Source organism: Hyla sarda, chromosome 1 (assembly GCF_029499605.1).
Source record: "Hyla sarda isolate aHylSar1 chromosome 1, aHylSar1.hap1, whole genome shotgun sequence".
NCBI lineage: Eukaryota > Metazoa > Chordata > Amphibia > Anura > Hylidae > Hyla > Hyla sarda.
In genome coordinates, this window is record NC_079189.1 from 459110784 (window position 1) to 459127297 (window position 16514).

Genomic DNA, 16514 nt, shown 5'->3' on the forward strand with positions numbered 1-16514 from the left:
ACAGTGTAAATAAAAATAAACATATGTGGTATCGCCGCGTGTGTAAATGTCCGAACTATAAAAATATATCATTAATTAAACCGCACGGTCAATGGCGTACACGTAAAAAAAATCCAAAGTCCAAAAAAGCGTATTTTTGGTCACTTTTTATACCATTAAAAAATTTATAAAAAGTGATCAAAAAGTCTGATCAAAACAAAAATGGTACCGATAAAAACTTCAGATCACGGCACAAAAAATGAATCCACATAAAACCCTGTACGTGGAAAAATAAAAAAGTTATAGGGGTCAGAAGAGGACATTTTTAAACGTATACATTTTCCTGCATGTAGTTATGATTTTTTCCAGAAGTACGACAAAATGAAACCTATATAAGTAGGGTATCATTTTAACCGTATGGACCTACAGAATAATGGTAAGGTGTCATTTTTACTGAAATATGCACTGCGTAGAAACGGAAGCCCCCAAAAGTATAAAAAATTTAGTTTTTTCTTCGATTTTGTCGCACAATGATTTTTTTTTCTGTTTCGCCGTGAATTTTTGGGTAAAATGACTAATGTCCCTGCAAAGTAGAATTGGTGACGCAAAAAATAAGCCATACTATGGATTTTTAGGTGCAAAATTGAAAGGGTTATGATTTTTAAAAGGTAAGGAGGAAAAAACGAAAGTGCAAAAATGGAAAAACCCTGCGTCCTTAAGGGGTTAAGAGGGCAATTTGTGCACCAACATTGTATTCAGAGAACACATTGAGGGAGATTTATCAAAACCTGTACTGAGGAAAAGTTGACCAGATGCCCATAGTAACCAACCAGATCCTTTATTTTATTGCTTTAGAGGCCTTTTTAAAAATGAAAGAAGCTATCTGATTGGTTGCTATGGGCAACTGATCAACTTTTCCTCTGCACATGTTTTGATAAATCTCCCCCAGTTTGTTGAAGCGTTTTATTCAGATTGTACAATATCTAGCAATATTGCATTAATAGGGCACAATTTTTAGCAGCATTGTATTCAGAGGGCACAATGAGCGTCATTAAAATACTGTACTTAGAGGGCACAATGTGCCAGTTGTTTATTAGTGTGCACAGTGTGTGGCACTACAATTTTCATGGGTGCAATGTATTGGACTATAAAGAGCTTGTCATACAATAGAGGGCACAAAGGTGAGGAGCAAAAGCCACCTGTAGGGCAAACAGCAAAGGCAAACTATATTCATTGTGGTGGTCTGGCACACATAAAGAAAGAAGTGAAGAGAACATCTGCATTCTCTTCATGACCCGGTGAATTTTGATTTCTGGCTTACATTTTTTTGCTCCTTACCTTCTAAGACTCATAACTTTTTATATTACCATAATAATTGTATTAGGGCTTATTTTTTGCGGTACAAGTTAGACTTTTTTTTATTGATGTTCTTTATATTATCATTTAATGTATTAAGAAGCCCAAAAATTATTATAAGGCAAAAATGAGAAAATAGGGAATTTCACAATATGGTAAAGCTGATAGCAAACTTTATTCTACGCGTCAATGCAATTCCAATGATCCCAAAATATGGTTAAAATATTAAATATTAAAAAAACAAAATCTCTGTTCATTGCCATGTTCTGACCACTATAACTTTTTTATTTTTCCACCTACAGAGCTGTGGTAGGGTTTATCTATTGCTCCATGAGCTTTAGTTTTCTGTTTTTTCATTTTTATGTTTTTGAAAACATTTTTACACATTTACATATTTTCATTAGATGGCTTACATAGATCAATGTAATGCTATTTGTGGACACATATGTCAAAACTAGCCTTGATATCTGAGTTCCTCAGCTCAGCATTTGTTAAGCTAGGGGTAAAACAAAATTGAAATGATCAAACGTTTGCATTATATATAACATAAATGTATGACTTTTGCAAGTACAAATCCTGCATTGATTTGTGATGGATTGTTATTTTTGCTAACTCTTGGCATTCTATTTTATGTGCTTCTATTTAGTGCTTGAACAGATCAGAAGAAATTGTACTTTCAATCCTCTATAATTAAGTCTTCAGATTACTGTTTATGATTGAATCCAAGTTTTTTGTTGTTGCTTTTACTCCTTTTTATTGAACTGCCAGCAGATGTAGTCTTTGGAACTATCTCTTTATGTTTTCCTTAAATTCAATGATCACCTCACATGCAGTATCTGGTAATGAGGCCCTGATCCCTGCCAGAGCTCCCACTACTCCTGGATGAATCAAGAACAAAACTACATAAATGATTTCTACTATGCTGGTTACAGAGGTTTATGGATTTCTACCACATGCATCATCCAGTGAAGTGTATTGGACCCTGCAGTGAGGAGAATACCTGCATGAAAGACCTTACATGAAAAGTTAGTGTATGTATAGGTGCATGTCTGTTCATTTATTTGCGTGTATACATATTATATATATATATATATATATATATATTTTTTTTTTTTTTTTTTTTTTTTTTTTTTTTTTTCATATACATGGTACTGTAATGGTAATGACAAGACCTATATGTTAATCAAATGCCTCCAATGTATGCCAAGCAGTGCCATCCCACACACATGCAGTCGCTTTGTAAAAGAAATAAAGAAATTAATATGTTAAAAAATCATGGCTCAAATGTTAATAAACCTCAGAATGCAGTGGCCGGCATTATGGAAGCAGCCAAGCAAGCTGTTCTACGCTATTTCCATAACTTCCATAAAAGTGAGTCCGAAGTTATAGAAACTGTTTCACCCACTGTGTTATGTTATTTCTGTAAATTACATTCAATTCCATGGCAGAATTCTAATAGGATGGGGATGGGGGTATTCTAGAAATTGGTGTGGGTCCAAGAGGATGGACCTGCATCTATTAGACATTAAAGGCATATCCTAAGATGAGAATACCCTTTTATCATCTTAAATAATATCTAAAATTGTCCCTTACTTTTAATGAAAATGCACAGGCTAGATTACAGTATGTAAATCACAATTTTCCATTCACAAATGTAACATCTTTCTGGCGAATATGATTGTAATGCAGATCAAATAAGCAGTGACTACAGTAACACAATAAAAATGAATGTCAGTTTAAAGAGACTGTCAACCCTTCCAAAAAAAAAAACTTAAATGATAACTGACAAATGGGTCACACACATTAAGCAGAACATATAGTCTTATAGTGTAAAGGTTAACATTGTATGCCTCCTGCCCAGTGGGTAAGGAATTAGGTAGTAATAATGGCAGTACCTTTGGTGCTGGTGGGTGCCGGGATAATAATGGGGGTTAGCCATAGCCCTTTCACGAGCCTGTAAAATGAATTAAAAAATACACAGATACCAGTTTAGAAAATTTTAGCTGCCATTGCCAGAATGGGAGAGCGCCCACAAAGTGATGTAAACAGCCATAGTAAAAATGCAATGTGTGAACACAGCCTGCCTAAGTCTCCAATCTATATCATCAGCTGTAGTGCATCCTCCAGAGACCACCATGTGCTGATCACTATAGGGCTCCAGTAAGAAGAAGATAGAGACTGGAGGTGGAGCAGTAAGACTTCGGTCCTGGTAGTATTCCATACATTACAGCCATGTGAAGAGTAGGGATTCCCGTCATAAAGTGACAGGCTCCAGTACAATATACAGCTCTGCATCTTGCACTGCTGTATACTTGCCAGTGGTAAGTAGTGATGCTATGCACTTGATCCACGGAGTGTAACTGCACTGTTTTGTGCAACATTGGAATTGGACCAACTGTGGGGTGCACAAATAGTTCCCAAATGTCACACAAAACGCACCACAATGAAACACGACCACCCAATCTTTATATAGTGTCCATGCTCATTTTAGAGACGTTGGTATTTCCATTACTCTTCAGTAGATTTTACTTCAGATAGACCTACTGTAGCTTCCAAGTCCCCATGAATCGTCAGGCTCAAATATATTTTGCTATTTTTACAACTGCAGAAACATTAAAAAGCTACTAAACTCCAGGAACCCTGCCATCTTTTACCTCTGTCTTTTATTAAGCACAGTGAAAATTCAAGGGCTACACCTTTTATTCTTTGTGTTCTAGGGAAGGTGAAGGCGCATGTGTGATGTTGCACCAAAGAAAGCAACCTTGGTGAGGTGGGACACTTAGTCAAGAAGTCATGACTAAGTCTGCTGCTATAAATAATACTCTACATCTGCACAGCAAACTTTTCTGGATGTAGACCTGTCATCTATTTCCTTCTTCTGCAATTTGTTCTGCAGCCTTGGTAGACAGCAGAGGATTAACACACTATGAGCAGTTCTTACATTAAACAAAGCTGAACTATTCTGCACTTAATGTCAAAAGTTTATATACCCAATGCATGAGAACGTTTTCAGACCCCTCACATTATTACATTTTGTTATGCTGTGGCGTTGTGCTAAAATGTAGAGAAAAAACTCAAATTTGACTGCCGCACAAAAATGTGGAAGGGCCTTGGAAAGAGAGGTGACCAAGAACCCAATGGACTATCTCGCTAAACACCAAAGATCCTGTGATTACCCAACAATATAAAGGCTATCTGAGAACCTCTATCACATGGTCAATCCGACGTAAGCACACCAACAACACAGACCATGGTGAAACAAATAGATTTCAAAAGCAAATCAATCTTTATTAACATGCAAAAAAATTGTAAAAAACATGTGAAAACAAACAGCAGGTGGGAACTAAAGTATACACAGGCAGAAGAGTGAGAGGTAAGTATAATGATATATTTGTTACATTACAATGCAGGTGAGTATATGAACATGTATCCCCATGAGGGTATACTAATAAGGTAAATAGAGACTTGATAAGACCAAACGCGTTTTCGCTAGGTCTCTTCGTCAGGGAGCATGTCTCACAACTTTTATGGGTCAGTATATATGTGGAATGGTGGACAATCAGAATACACGCATATTAAGCTGTTCTATTGGCAACATGTGTGGTACTCACTGAGGGTGATGTTGGCAGTGGGTGCCCACAGCACATCTTTTGCGCACACTGTATAGTCATGCCAGGGATTATAATGTGTGAGACACGGCCGAAAGCTGCGCTCGCAATCCCGAAACTGGAGGTCACATGACACAAGCCACGTGACCATCAGTAATTACCTGGCAGTCCATGGTATCCTAGTAGCCTCTATGGAAATCGCAATGTGCAAAATGTGCATTGACGGAAGTGGAGTTCACGTGACTGCAGTCATATGAAGTCACGTGAAATCAACATACGGAACGTGATGTACAGCCAGAGGCCACGTTCGCATTACTGAAAGTGGAGGACCTCCAGTTCCGGGATTAAGACCGCATCTTCCGGCTGCGTCTTGCACATTATAATCCATGGCATGACTATACAGTGTGCGCAAAAGATGCGCTGTGGGTTCCCTCTATCCATGCACCCGCAGGAAATGGCACGAATTAGATCAAAACAGTGAGTAAATGTTGCCAATAGAGCAGCTTGATATGTGTGTATTCTGATTGGCCACCATTCCACATATATACTGTACTGACCAATAAAAGTTGTGAGACACGCCCCCTGACGAAGCGACCTAGCAAAAACGCGTTTGAGGTTCTGAGTTGAGATGTGTTCCTTATAGGGTGCATGGTCATGTATCTTGTGTGTTCATTATATACTGTCATTAAACATTTTTCTCACGGTCTCTTGCTGTGACTCTTGTAAGTGGCAATTCCAACCAGTACATAAATGGCAACTTCTTGCATCTGTTGATTTACATTGGTTGAGATACCCTATACCCCTTTGGATCTTATTAAGTCTCTATTTACCTTATTAGTATATCCTCATGGGGATACATGTTCATATATACACCTGCATCGTAATGTAACAAATATATCTTTATACTTACATCTCACTCTTCTGCCTGTGTATACTTTTGTACCCACCTGCTGTTTATTTTTACATGTTTTTTACAATTTTTTTGTATGTTAATAAAGATTGATTTGCTTTGAAATCTATTTGTTTCACCATGGTCTGTGTTGTTGGTGTGCTTATGTCGGATTGACCATGTGATAGAGGTTCTCAGATAGCCTTGGTGTGCTTACCAAAGATCCTGTGTGGAGGCAGGAGAAACTTGCAGAAGGTCAACCATCACTGCATCACTGGTCTTCCAGTGGCCAGAAAGAAGCCTCTCCTCAGTTAAAGGCACATGAATGCCCATCTGGAGTTTGCAAAAAGAGCATCTAAAGGGCTCTTAGACTGTGAGAAACAAGATTTTCTGGTCTGATGCCACAAAGATTGAACTTTCTACCCTCCATTCGAAGCGTCTGGAGCAAACCTGGCATTGCCCAATACCATACCTATAGTGAAGGAAGGCGGGGGCTGCATCATGCTGTGGAGTGTTTTTCATTGGATGGGACCTGAAGACTGAATAGGGATGAAGGAAAGCTGAATAGAAAAAAAAGCAGAGATATTTTTTATGAAAACCTGATCCAGAGTTCTCTACAGCTCACACTGGGTGAAGGTTCTCCTTTCAACTAAACAATGACCCAAAGCACACAACCAAAACAACACAGGAGTGGTTTAGGGACAACTCCGTGAACTTCCCTGTAGTGGCCAAACCAGAACCCTGATTAGAACCCAGTCAAACATCTCTGGAGAGATCTGAAAGTGGCTTCTAAAGATAGTCCCCATTCAACCCGACAAAGCATGAGGGGATCTGTAGAGAAGAATGTCAGAAAATCCACAAATCCAGGTGTGAAAACCTTGTGGTACCAATGGTGCTTCAACTAATTAGTAATTAATTAAAGTAGGACAGTCCCCAAGAAGAGGACACTGTACCCGAACAAATTATGTTCTCAGCAGTGTCCCCAGACATGCTCTGCTTTTGCTTATTTCCTTAATTTATAAAACTGAGCTACTTGTGGGCTGCCTGCTCTACATGGACAGGCTTGCTGTGTATGGAGCCTGTTACGCCGAGCGCTCCGGGTCCCCGCTCCTCCCCGGAGCGCTCGCAGCGTTTACCTGCTTGCAGTGCCCCGGTCAGACCCGCTTACCGGGAGCGCTGCAATAATGTCCCTGGCGGGGATGCGATCCGCGATGCGGGACGCGCCCGCTCGCGGTTCGCATCCCAGCCCGCTTACCAGCCCCGTTCCCCGCTCCCTAGGGCACGCGCGCGCCGGCTCTCTGCGATTTAAAGGGCTTTGCGGCGTGCTCTGGTGAATACCAGTCACCCCTTAGACTTCGTTCCCCTGGTACGGCCCACGTCATCACCCCACTGACACAGAGGATCCACCACCAGTATCCTCACAGTACCCGGATCCTGACAGTAGATCCGGCCATGGATCCCGCTGAGGTCCCGCTGCCAGTTGTCGCTGACCTTACCACGGTGGTCGCCCAGCAGTCGCAACAGATAGCGCAACAAGGCCATCAGCTGTCTCAACTGACTGTTATGCTACAACAGCTTCTACCACAGCTACAGCAACCATCTCCTCCGCCAGCTCCTGCACCTCCTCCGCAGCGAGTGGCCGCTTACAGCCTCCACTTATCTTTGCCGGAAAAATTTGATGGGGACACTAAACTTTGCCGTGGCTTTCTCTCACAATGTTCCCTGCATTTGGAGATGATGTCGGACTAATTTCCCACTGAACGGTCGAAGGTGGCTTTCGTGGTTAGTCTCCTGTCTGGGAAGGCCCTGTCATGGGCCACACCGCTCTGGGACCGCAATGATCCTGTCACTGCCACTGTACAGTCCTTCTTCGCTGAGGTACGTAGTGTCTTCGAGGAACCAGCCCGAGCTTCTTCTGCCGAGACTGCCTTGCTTAACCTGGTCCAGGGTAATTCTTCTGTAGGCGAATACACCATCCAATTTCGTACCCTCGCCTCTGAATTATCTTGGAACAACGAGGCCCTCTGCGCGACCTTTAAAAAAGGCCTATCCAGTAACATCAAAGATGTGCTGGCCGCACGAGAAATTCCTGCCAACCTGCATGAACTTATCCATTTGGCCACACGCATTGACATGCGCTTTTCCGAAAGACGCCAGGAGCTCCGTCAGGATATGGACTTTGTTCGCACTAGGCGATTTCTCTCCCCGGCTCCTCTCTTCTCTGGTCCGCTGCAATCTGTTCCTGTGCCTTCTGCCATGGAGGCTATGCAAGTAGACCGGTCTCGCCTGACACCACAAGAGAGGACACGCCGCCGCAATGAGAACCTATGCCTGTACTGTGCCAGTACCGAACAATTCCTGAAGGATTGTCCTATCCGTCCTCCACGTCAGGAAAGACGCACTCCGATTCCGCACAAAGGTGAGACAGCTCTAGGTGTGAACTCTGCTTCTCCACGTCTTACGGTGCCTGTGCGGATTTCTTCTTCTAACTCCTCCTTCTCAGCTGTGGCCTTCCTGGATTCAGACTCTGCAGGAAATTTTATTTTGGCCTCTTTCGTTAACAGGTTCACCATCCCAGTGACAGGTTCAACATCTCGCCAGACCTCTCTACCTCGCTTCGGTTAATGGAGAAAGATTGGACTGTACTGTGCGTTACCGCACAGAACCCCTGTTAATGTGCATTGGACCTCATCACGAAAAAATTTAATTTCTGGTCCTCTCTAACTGCACTTCTGAAATTCTTCTCGGACTGCCTTGGCTCCAACGCCATTCTCCTACCCTTGACTGGACCACCGGGGAGATCAAGAACTGGGGTGCTTCTTGCCACAAAAAATGCCTCACGTCTGCTCCCAGTCCCACCAGTCAAACCCTTGTGGCCCCTCCTATACCAGGTCTCCCCAAGGCCTATTTGGACTATGCCGATGTTTTTTGCAAAAAACAAGCAGAGACTTTGCATCCTCACATGCTTTATGACTGCCCGATTGATCTTCTCCCTGGTACTACTCCACCCCGGGGCAGGATCTATCCTCTGTCAGCTCCTGAGACACAAGCCATGTCGGATTACATCCAAGAAAATTTAAAGAGGGGATTCATCCGCAAGTCTTCATCCCCTGCCGGAGCGGAGTTCTTCTTTGTCTCCAAAAAAGACAGTTCCTTACGGCCATGCATCGATTTCCGCGGTCTTAATAAGATCACTATAAAAAAAACGCTATCCCCTGCCTCTTATCTCGGAACTCTTTGACCGCCTACGTGGCGCAAACATCTTCACCAAATTGGATTTAAGAGGTGCATATAATCTCATCCGCATCAGGAAAGGGGATGAGTGGAAGATCGCATTTAATACCAGAGACGGACATTTTGAATATCTGGTTATGCCCTTTGGGCTCTGCAACGCCGCTGCTGTCTTCCAGGACTTTGTGAATGAAATTTTTCGTGATCTTCTATATACCTGTGTTGTGGTTTACCTGGACGACATTTTGAATTTTTCATCTAACCTCGAAGAACACCGCCGTCATGTCCGTCTTGTGCTCCAGATGGAGAAATGTCTCTTTGAATGCCAATCTCTTCCCTTTCTAGGATATTTAGTCTCTGGCCAGGGACTTCAAATGGACCCAGACAAACTGTCAGCCGTGTTAGATTGGCCACGCCCCTCCGGACTCCGAGCTATCCAACGCTTTTTGGGGTTTGCCAATTACTACCGACAATTTATTCCGCATTTCTCCACCATTGTGGCTCCAATTGTGGCCCTAACCAAGAAAAACGCCAAGCGGACGAGGCATTTAACCGTCTCAAAACTGCCTTTTTTTCTGCTCCTGTACTCTCCAGACCTGATCCAGCTAAACCCTTCTTGCTGGAGGTAGACGCCTCCTCAGTGGGAGCCGGAGAAGTACTCCTACAAAAAGACTCTTCTGGACATAACATTACTTGTGGTTTCTTTTCTAAGACCTTCTCTCCGGCGGAGAAAAATGACTCCATTGGTGATCGAGAACTGCTGGCCATTAAACTAGCCCTCGAGGAATGGAGGCACCTGCTGGAGGGTTCCAAATACCCAATTATCATCTACACGGATCACAAGAATCTCTCTTATCTTCAGTCTGCCCAACGGCTGAATCCACGCCAGGCTAGGTGGTCGTTGTTTTTTGCCCGTTTTAACTTTGAGATTCATTTTCGCCCTGCTGACAAAAACATCAGGGCTGACGCCCTCTCTCGTTCCTCTGATGCTTCCAAAACGGAAGTCCCCCTGCAACACATTGTTCCTCCTGAGTGTCTGATCTCCGCTTCCCAGCTTCCATCTGACAAACACCTCCTGGAAAGACTTTCGTCCCCCCTTGCCAGCGCCTCAAGATCCTTAGGTGGGGACATTCCTCGCACCTCGCCGGCCATGCTGACGTCAAGAAGTCCATCCAACTCATCTCTCAATTTTATTGGTGGCCTACCCTGGAAGCAGATGTTGCTGATTTCGTTCGGGCTTGCACAGTCTGTGCCCGGGACAAGACTCCTTGCCAGAAGCCTGTCGGCCTCCTTCATCCTCTGCCTGTCCCTGAGCTACCATGGTCTCAGATTGGCATGGACTTTATAACGGACCTGCCTTTATCCCATGGCAACACTGTCATTTGGGTGGTCGTTGATCGTTTCTCCAAGATGGCCCATTTTATTCCACTTCCAGGCCTTCCTTCTGCGCCACAGTTGGCGAAACAATTTTTTGTGCACATTTTTCGCCTTCACGGGCTTCCCACGCATATCGTCTCGAATAGAGGCGTTCAATTTGTGTCAAAATTCTGGAGAGCTCTCTGTAGCTCTCGTAGCTCTCTAAAAATCAAATTAAATTTCTCGTCTTCCTATCATCCCCAATCCAATGGGCAAGTAGAGAGAGTTAACCAGGTTCTTGGTGACTATTTGCGACATTTTGTTTCCTCCCGCCAGGATGATTGGGCCAATCTTCTACCCTGGGCTGAATTAGCGTACAATTTCAAAGACTCTGAATCCTCCGCCAAATCCCCGTTCTTTGTGGTGTACGGCCGTCACCCTCTTCCCCCCCTCCCCCCTCCCAAGCCTTCTGGTTTGCCTGCTGTTGACCAAGTTACCCGAGATTTCTCCACCATCTGGAAGGAGACTCAAAAATCCCTCCTACAGGCCCCATCCCGGGTGAAGAAGCATGCCGACAAAAAGAGAAGAACTCCTCCTGTCTTTGCTCCTGGAGACAAAGTGTGGCTCTCCGCCAAGTATATCCGCTTTCGTGTCCCCAGTTATAAACTGGGACCACGTTATCTTGGACCCTTTTAAAATCAAGTGCCAAATCAATCCTGTCTCCTACAAACTCCTTCTTCCCCCCTCTCTCCGTATTCCTGACGCTTTTCATGTTTCTCTCCTTAAACCGCTTATCCTTAACCACTTCTCTCCCAAGGTTGTCGCTCCAACTCCTGTCTCCGGGTCCTCTGATGTCTTCTCGGTTAAAGAAATTCTCGCGTCTAAGACGGTCAGAGGTAAAAAAAAAATTCTCGTAGATTGGGAGAATTGCGTTCCTGAGGAGAGGTCGTGGGAACCCGAGGATAACATCCTCGACAAGGACCTCATTCACAAATTTTCGGGTTCCAAAAAGAGGGGGAGACCCAAGGGGGGGGGTACTGTTACGCCGAGCACTCCGGGTCCCCGCTCCTCCCCGGAGCGCTTGCAGCGTTTACCTGCTCGCAGCGCCCCGGTCAGACCCGCTGACAGGGAGCGCTGCGATAATGTCCCTGGCGGGGATGCGATCCGCGATGCGGGACGCGCCCGCTCGTGGTTCGCATCCCAGCCCCCTTACCAGCCCCGTTCCCCGTCTGTACAGTCCCGGCGCGCGTGACCCCACTCCCTAGGGCGCGCGCCGGCTCTCTGTGATTTAAAGGGCCAGTGTGCCGCTGATTGGCGCCTGGTCCAAATTAGTGTAATCACCTGTGCACCTCTCTATATAACCTCACTTCCCCTTCCCTTCCTTGCCGGATCTTGTTGCCATTGTGCCAGTGAAAGCATTCTTTGTATGTCCCAAGCCAGTGTTCCAGACCTCCTGCCGTTGCCCCTGACTACGATCCTTGCTGCCTGCCCTGACCTTCTGCTACGTCCGACCTTGCTCTTGCCTAATCCCTTGTACCGCGCCTATCTCAGCAGTCAGTCGGGGTTGAGTCGCTATCGGGTGGAACGACCTGGGAGTTACCTGCCGCAGCAAGTTCATCCCGCTTTGCAGCGGGCTCTGGTGAATACCAGTAACCCCTTAGACTCCGTTCCCCTGGTACGGCCCACGTCATCACCCCACTGACACAGAGGATCCACCACCAGTATCCTCACAGTACCCGGATTCTGACAGAGCCGTCTACAGTAGATCAAAGCAGGAATATTGCTAAACCAAATGTCACACAAAACACACAGTAAAGGCAAGAAATATTGGGGTGTTCATCTGCCATTTTATGTACTGGAGAAAATATTTTCATAGTAATAAGTAAAAGCACTAGTTCAAAATTGATGAAAAGGCAATTAGTTATTATAGTAACAAATAACAACAAACCCGTCATGTCATAATGTTCGACACCATGTAGGGGTTCCGTTGTTTTACTGTGGATGAAAGAAAACTCAAAAATGGGATTTGATACTGCAGCTAGAATTCACATTTCCATTTAAGGATCATGCACAGCCATCAAGTTGTATTTTTCTATTTTATCCCTGATTAACAAAAGCATATAAAATGAAATGTTTGATGTATGCTGAGCATTTTATTCTATTGAAACACTTATTTTCTCAGGTGCAGAACATAAGCCTAGAGCATTATAAACCTACTCTACTTGACGGCTTGGTATTTTCTACTCTCTCTGCATACTTGAAAAAAGAGCTCAAGATACATTGAGCTGTTTATGGTCAAAGTTACATTCTCCAGATATAAGGTATAAAATGTAGCAAGGACTTCTTAAAACATGGCATTTGCATACAAGACCAAATTTAGCGTGTATGCTACTCATGGCACTTTTAGTGCTCACCTAAAAAGTGCACATATGTTACAGTAGCAGTAGTAGAAGTGTACAGTAGTGCATTTTTCTGTCTTCATAAGTGCATACCACATACCTACATCTAAGTAGTGTACTATTTTAAACCTGTTAATCTGTCAAGGGCCTAGATACTGTGAAAGTACAGGCTAAAGTACTCACCGGCTGGTGTTTTTACTCAGATACATTTTTAAGTGTACTGTAGCGCATTTTTCTGCCTTCATAAGTGCATACCACATACCTACATCTAAATAATGTACAATTTTGTACCTGTTAATCTGTAAAGGACCTAGATACTGTGAAAGTCCAGGCAAAAGTAATCACTGGCTGGTGTTTTACTCCAATACTTTTATTAAGCGTACTGTAGCGCATTTTTCTGCCCTTATAAGTGCATACCACATACCTTCATCTAAGTAGTGTACTATTTTGTACCTGTTACTCTGTCAAAGGCCTACATAATGTGAAAGGACAGCAAAAAGTAATCACCGGCTGGTGTTTTACTCCAATACGTTTATTAAGCGTGATGTAGCGCATTTTTCTGCCCTCATAAGCGCATACCACATACCTACATCTAAGTAGTGTACTATTTTATACCTGTTAATCTGTCAAGGGCCAAGATACTGTGAAAGTCCAGGCAAAAGTACTTACCGGCTGGTGTTGTACTCAGATACTTTTTTAAGTGTACTGTAGTGCATTTTTCTGCCCTCATAAGTGCATACCACATACCTACATCTAAGTAGTGTACTATTTTGTACCTTTTAATCTGTAAAGGACCTAGATACTGTTAAAGTCCAGGCAAAAGTACTTACCGGCTGGTGTCGTACTCAGATACTTTTTTAAGTGTACTGTAGAGCATTTTTCTGCCCTTATAAGTGCATACCCCATACGTACATCTAAGTTGTGTACTATTTTGTACCTGTTAATCTGTCAAGGGCCTAGATACTGTGAAAGGACAGTCAAAAGTACAGACCTGTTCTAGGCAAATACTGTTTTAAGCGTAGTGACGCGTATTGTACTCTCCTCATATACGCACTAAGTATGTCAGGCAGAGAAGGTCCAGGACGTGCACAGGAGTGGCAGAGACCTAAATTCATCAGGCAGAGGTTGCAGCAGACTAGGGGTGCACAGTGAGAGGCCTGAGCTTCCGTTATTAGCTAGCGGTCGTGTCTCTACCAGCAACCCATCCGCCGTCATCGAATGGTTAACTTCGTCATCCACTTCATCAAAAGTGACATCTGATACCCCCAGTCAACAGTCGGTGGGTTCCTCAGACACAACCCTCAGTTGGCATGGCTCTGTCCCATGCTGTTCCCTCCCCTAAAGAAGTATCTTATGCTGTGGGTTCAGCTCCACTATTCAGTGAGGACAATCTAATAGAGGACATTCAGCAGCTACTGCCAAGCCAAGAATGAATACCAATGACACAGGCAAAACACCCTGTCTGTAGGGAGGGGGGGGAATATAATATATATAACCCCCCTATATACTTCAGGGGTATATGTGAGTGAACCATGTAATATCTGCTGAAACAGCAAAGAACTGCAGATCACAAAATAGAAAAAAGCTGTAGCAGACTGACGTAGCAAAATAATTAACAACTTTATTGTTAAAAGACACAATTTAAAATACCTGAATGACAAGGAGGAATGGCAGCTGAAACAAAGGACGTCTCCTGGATAAAGTGCTCCAGGAAGAGGGACTTTTGTCCGAAACAGTCATGGGGATGGGTGCCTCCTGGTTAAGCTTTCATTTTGTACATGTGGGTATTGTTTCAGCTTGCACCTTTTGCACTAATGCACTTCGATAGGATGCATAATACCTATTTGCACTTCAATTTTACTATTGCCTAAAATAACCTTTATTGACATGTATATTTTATACACTGTGTGATATCTGTATACATATACCTACCTACCTTACCAACTAACTACATAGCATGTGTCACTTGCCACTTTAGCATTTGTATTCACTTTATCCAGGAGATGTCCTTTGTTTCAGTTGCCATTCCTCCTTGTCATTCATGTGTTTTAAATTGTGTCTTTTAACAATAAAGTTGTTAATTATTTTGCTGCGTAAGTCTGCTACAGCTTTTTTCTATTTGGTGTTTTGCCCAGCCAAGAAGTGGAGGAGACATCTGCTGCTTCCCCCGCTAGGCGGGCAAGTAGTTCAGGGTCCTGAAGCAGACACTGTTGAGGAACCTGAGGAGGACATCAGTGACATGCAGACGCTTGTTGATGATGTTTCATCATCATCAGGAGAAGAGAGTTGCAGGTTGCCCGTGAGGCAGTAGCTGAGCCAGCAAGGTGGTAGCATGGTTGGCAGTCAGCATGGTGGCAGAAGTGGAAATTCTTGAGCCAAACGTGCCCGTGGAGACCACCTGCTTTGCTGCAGCCTACCTTCCTGGGAGGGAGTGGAACAGGGGTTCCTGGAGACGGCAGCAGTAGAAGTCAATTAGTGCAGACTGTTGTGGGAAAATCAGCTACTCGGCAGTGTGGCAGCATCCGGAGGAGGTTCACATAGCCACACGCAAGATATGTCGGCAGAAGGTGAAGCGTGGCCAGGGTCCCAATGTTGGCACCCCAGCCCTGCGTCAACACATGCTTCACCACCATAAAGCAGCCTGATAGAACCGAGGCTCCGATGTAGTGATCCAGCCTGCTGCATCACCCAGTGGCACGCCGCTCCTTCTTTCAGCCATCCAAGGCTCCACCACCTCAGCCGAAGGGAGTTGGGAGTCATACCCTCCTTCTGTCGCTCCAGATGCTCCTGCTCCTCCTACTTTTAGTCAGCCATTCTGCCAACAATCCATCGGCAAAGCCATGTCCAAGAGACAACAGCATGCGCTCACTCATCCAATGGCGCAGAAGCTGAATGTGCTCCTGTCCAAGTTGCTGGTGCTGCAGTCCCTCCCTTTTTAAGTGGTGGACTCTGCACCTTTCAGAAAGCTGATGGCTTGTGCCGAGCATAGGTGGAGAGGACCAAGCCGTCATTTCTTTGCGAAGAAGGCAGTACCAGCTCTTCACAATTTTGTAGAAGGTGGGCCAGTCCTTGAGCCTGTCGGTGTGTACCAAAGTGCACGGCAGCGCCGACGTCTGGAACGGGAACTATGGTCAGAGACAATACATGTCCTTTATGTCCTTCACCCTCACTGGGTGAATGTGGTTCCTGCACAGCCACAACACCAACTTGGACAGATCACCCCGCTCTCCTCCATGTTCTCAGGCCGTTGGTTCTGTGACTCCGCCTTCTCATCCTCTACCATGTCCTCAGCCTCCACTACCCAGACAAGTCTCAGTAGCCCTTCAGCACGACGGTATCATGCTGTTCTTCACATGGTTTGCCTTGGCGAATGAAGTCACACAGGGGGAGGAACTGCTAAAAGTCATTTGTAAAGAAATCGGAGTATGGCTTACTCCACGCAAACTGGAAATGTGAACCATGGTGACTGACAACGGGAAGAACATCTTACATCTTGCATGCACTTCGACTGGGAAGGCTGAGCCATGCGCAATCTGGTTGTGAAGCAGTTGCTGAAGTGTTCCCCCCATTTGCAAGACATCCTAACAATGGTAAGGAAACTTTGCATGCACTTCAGCCACTCTTACACCACAAAAGCACACCCTCCTTGAGCTGCAGCATCAGAATGGCATCCCCCAACATAGTCTGATTTGTGAC